The sequence below is a fragment of the Gigantopelta aegis genome, chromosome 4, assembly GCF_016097555.1.
Source record: "Gigantopelta aegis isolate Gae_Host chromosome 4, Gae_host_genome, whole genome shotgun sequence".
Classification (NCBI taxonomy): domain Eukaryota; kingdom Metazoa; phylum Mollusca; class Gastropoda; order Neomphalida; family Peltospiridae; genus Gigantopelta; species Gigantopelta aegis.
The window spans coordinates 85,809,156-85,814,324 of NC_054702.1; positions in this window are offsets into that span (position 1 = coordinate 85,809,156).

Sequence of the window (5,169 nt, forward strand, 5' to 3'; positions counted from 1 at the left end):
TCTTGAATGTTCGATTACTACTAATAAGCTACTGCGTCATATCAAATTTCTCCGTAAACAGAAAGTGAAACAGTCGGTTTTACAAGTCAAAACGTGTTACCTAAATATAACAATTACTCTTTTTAAAAATTAATAATCAGTTGCATTATTGAATAATGTAACTTTTTAAATTGTATTACATTTCTACTAAAATATTGATTTTTAAAAAATCAAAAATTTAATGCAAGGCTAAGCCCAAATGGAAATCCTATACAGGGGAATTACCTGTACTTTCTGTAAACTATGTAGTACGGGATATTATAACAATCAATGGACTTCGTTTTAACAAGACGAGTTTCAGTTATTTATAATTTGTTTTCTAAATAACTGTTTAATTCCATAATAAAATAATAAAATAAATAAATATCTGTTTTAATTACGAATTACAAATCATTCGTAATCGTTGCATGTTACGCAATACGTCCATGAATGACAGCAAATACTTGTAATCGTGCTATTTTTAGATTTGGTAAATTCCCGACTTGTATCTAAATGTAGAGCATGTTACGTCGTATTCTATGAACGAATTTATCCCACACAAACTTAAGTTGGATTTTAATGGTCCGTTGGTCCAAATAAATCTCCGTTACCGATAAAGTTAACAACATCCAGGCAGTACACATATAGATAAGGTGTTGCATATTATGCTTTAACATTCATTAGAGGCTTTTGTAGGAGATATCACTGGCACTATAATTCGCGATATCTCCTGCGATATTCTGCTAGGAGATATCACTTCTTATAATCTTGACTGATCAAATTTTAATCACCGAAATATAATTAAGTCAATTATCAGTACGTGTCATGGAGTTACAATATCTTTGAACTATTTTTTTTCTGCGAAATAACATGCTAACGGTTCGTGTGTTATTTGTCTTCATTAAAATAAATGTGTGAGTTGTGTATTATGCGCCCGCTTAAATTCCATAGGTTTCAAAGAATTGTTTACAATTGTCGCAAATGAAAAAGAATTATAATGAATAATAAAAAGAATACCCCATCGTGTCTTATATCATAATTTATCAGCACTCGTTGATAAAAGTATAAAAATCCTCGGCAAGCCTTGGATTTTATACCTTTTATTATTGTTATTATTATTTTTTTTTTAAAGATTATACTTTTATTAACTCGTTGTGATAAATTATGATACCACAAGACACTCGGGGAGTATTCTCTATAAATGTACTTTGAAAAAAAACCCTTTGACATGTCATTTAAGAGATTTAAATAATACATTTTTAATATATAGGAACTATATTTTTTTGCAGACAATTGCAATAATACTTTTTTATTGTACCATGTACTGGTTTTAACTTCCAGTACATAGAGATATCTAAACGAGGTCTCATGAAAGATCGTTTATTGCCCCATTCACACTTAATTACGCTCCGATTGTCCGCGACCTCGGCGGTCGTGGACGGTCGTAGGCTCGTTTTCTACGATCGATGGGTTGCGGTCAGACTATGGGACCTGTCGCCGACTGGTCTGCGACTTGTCGCAGACTAATCGCACGACTGGTCGCACGTGCGTCTTACAATCACCCACGACTACCTACGATTGTCAACGACCAGTCGCACGACTACCCATGACTGGTCGTGGCAGCTTGCGACCGATCGCAACTGGCCGTGCGACTGGTCACGCAATTGTCAAGCTACTATAAATAAGGCGCTCCACCAGAGGATGGGTGGTCATGAATGACCGTTGAACTCATTAGAATAGGGACTTAAGACAATAGGTACAACCGTAACACAAAACTAGGATTCACACACAGACTACACGCTCACTGCATCAGTACACAGGGTGCATTGACTAATGATAACAATGCACCCGCCCCCATTTAATGGTCCAGCACGTACTCTAATAAGGAACCGGACAAAAGAATACCGTTCCGAGTACACAATTGCAATGCACCCGGGGGAAGCTGAACAAAAGAATATCGGTCTCCCCCACCCAAACCCCCAATACTTGCTGCTGGTAATAACTTGGTACTTGGTGATGCCTCGACCAGAAGCGGTCAGGCCCTTTATAAGGGCCTTATGGGCAACCTAGGAAGACACCACAGCATCGTAAAGGTCTAAAATTAACGAGCTACTCTGGATTCACTAATATCAAAACCTATATTAGCTCGGCCATTTACCTTTCGGCCGACCGTTCAAAATTGCGCCAAATTCCCTCAATCAAAATTGCGCACCCTTTTCTCTTTGGCATTTAACTGCTCCATTCAAATTCCATAGCACCACCACCACCCCCACCCGCCTGCTACCGATTTGATCGGGCTGCTGGTGCTCCCTTGCACCTGCCAGTGCAGGCGGTCCCTCCTCTCCCCTCCCCCCACCTTTCCTGTCATGGACGGAGGAGCCGGCCAAGGCCGGCTCTTGTGCCCACGACAGGCGTGCGCTACAACAGCTTGTTCTGAATGTGCACGTAAAACCCTGTGGCATGACATGACAAGAGCTACTCTCTCCCCTGGGTTGTCATGCAACGACCAGAAGCCCTATGGGCAACCTAGAGAGACACCACAGCATCATAGAGGTCTAATTAACGAGCTACTCTCGATTCATTAATGTCAAAACCTATATTAGCTCCGGAACTTTCGTTTTGACCGACCGTTCAAAATTACGCCCAAATTCCTCAATCAAACTTGCGCACCTTTTCTCTTTTGGCATTATTCTTGCTCCATTCAAAATTCCATAGCACCATTACCCCCCCCCCCCACACACACACACACACACACACACACACACACACACACACACACACACACCTTTCCTGTCCTGGACGGAGGAGCCGGCCGAGGCCGGCTCTTGTGCCCAAGACAGGCGTGCGCTACAACAGCTTGCTCTGAATGTGCACGTAAAGCCATATGACCTGACCTGACCAGAGCTACTTTCTCCCCTGGGTTGTCATGCAACGACCAGAAGCCCTATGGGCAACCTAGAGAGACACCACAGCATCACAGAGGTGTAATTAACGAGCTACTCTCGATTTATTAATGTCAAAACCTATATTAGCTCCGGAACTTTCTTTTTGACCGACCGTTCAAAATTGCGCCCAAATTCCTCAATCAAAATTGCGCACCTTTTCTCTTTTGGCATAATTCTTGCTCCATTCAAAATTCCATAGCACCATTACCCCCACACACACACACACACACACACACACCTGTCCTGTGCCCAAGACAGGCGTGCGCTACAACAGCTTGCTCTGAATGTGCACGTAAAGCCATATGACCTGACCTGACCAGAGCTATTCCCGGCCCACTAAAATTCCAAAACTATACGTAGCTCCCTACCTTTATATTTAGACCGACCGTTCCAAATTGCGCCTAATTTCCTTCATCAAAAACGCGCACTCATTTCCCTTTTGGCTTAATCCTACGGGATCTTCCAAATTGCATAGCACCATACCACCCTCGGACTGCTGGTACTCCCTTGCACCTGCCAGTGCAGGCGGTCCCTCCATCTCCCACCCCAACCATTTCCTGTCCTGGACGGAGGAGCAGGCCGAGGCCGGCACCTCTGCCCAGGACAGGCGTGCGCTACAACAGCTTGCACTGAATGTGCACGTTAAATATTTTGGTCTTGGTCTTGACAGTCATCAGTTCTCACAGCATCTCCGAAGCGTTCACATCAAGCCAATACTGAAGACTGAAGATGGGTCCTCGGGGCAAGAAAAAAGTAAAGTTTGTTTTATTTAACGACGTCACTAGAGCACATTGATTTTTTTATCTTATCATCGGCTATTGGACGTCAAACATATGGTTATTCTGACACTGTTTTTTAGAGGAAACCCGCTGTCACCACATAGGCTACTCTTTTACGACAGGCAGCAAGGGATCTTTTATTTGCGCTTCCCACAAGCAGGATAGCACAAACCATGACCTTTGTTGAACCAGTTATGGATCACTGGTCGGTGCAAGTGGTTTTACACCTACCCATTGAACCTTGCGGAGCACTCACTCAGGGTTTGGAGTCGGTATCTGGATTAGAAATCTCATGCCTCGACTGGGATCCGAATCCAGTACCTACCAGCCTGAAGACCGATGCCACCGAGGCCGGTCTCTAGGCAAGAAGACAAGTCACGACTAATTGTACGACCGTCGCACGACAATGCACGACTAGGCGCACAACTAGTCACGGTCATTCATAATCGCGCGACGATGGTGCGACGGTCGTACAGTACCCCGACAAGTCGCGCGATCACCCGCGACAGCGTAAGACCACCCAATACCTGTGGCAAGAGCGCCGCCGACCTTCCTACAACAAGATACGATCAAATTGGTCGCAGCCAGGTTTTTGAACATGTATATACTGTAACTATTTTATTGTGCTCCTCGAGCTTTTGCATTTGAACTTTGACACGGAACTCTCTCTCTCTCTGATTTGGTACAGTGTTACCTTAACATTTACCAGGAGTTACTTAAATACAACATCTAATTTCCATTAGTAATCAAATAAAATTTGCTTTAACTTGTTATTTTTATTACATTAATACATGTACTAAATATTGACTAATAATTGTTTTTCTATCTGTCAAAACAAAACTATAAAGTAAGCCCAAAAGAAAATACTACAAGAGATTTTACCTGTAAGTTACGTTTAATTTTAACATTCCATGAAAGTAATTTTAGTTTCTCATTTATAAATTAGTGTGTATTTAAAGGGAATTTACCTGGTAATAAGGCAATTTAATTGGTTTTTTGGGCCTTGGGTCTTAAAACTTAAACTTGCCTTTGTTTACTTTTAGTAATTTAAATTTGGATAAAGATTCAATGCTTTTAAATTTTTTAATGTTTTTGTTTAATTAGTTTAAAATGTTTCTGCTTTTAATATTGGGGTTTTTGGTTTAATTTTATATTAATCTTTTATTGTTCCTTTCCTTGTTTTTCCGGTTAAATTTTATTTTTAATTTAGATTTGTTTGTATTTGTTAAATAAAATTTAAGAAAAATTGTGGTAAATAGGTTTAGTTTGAAATCATTATTTAAATTTTTTTACCTGGTATTTTGATCAATGGATAACCCTAACCTAAACCTGTGTTGGCAAAAATATAGGTTGGCTTTTAGGGCCCTTTTAATTTTTTTGGTTGGAAAATGTTGTGAATGAATAAATAAAATAAAAATAAATTTTTA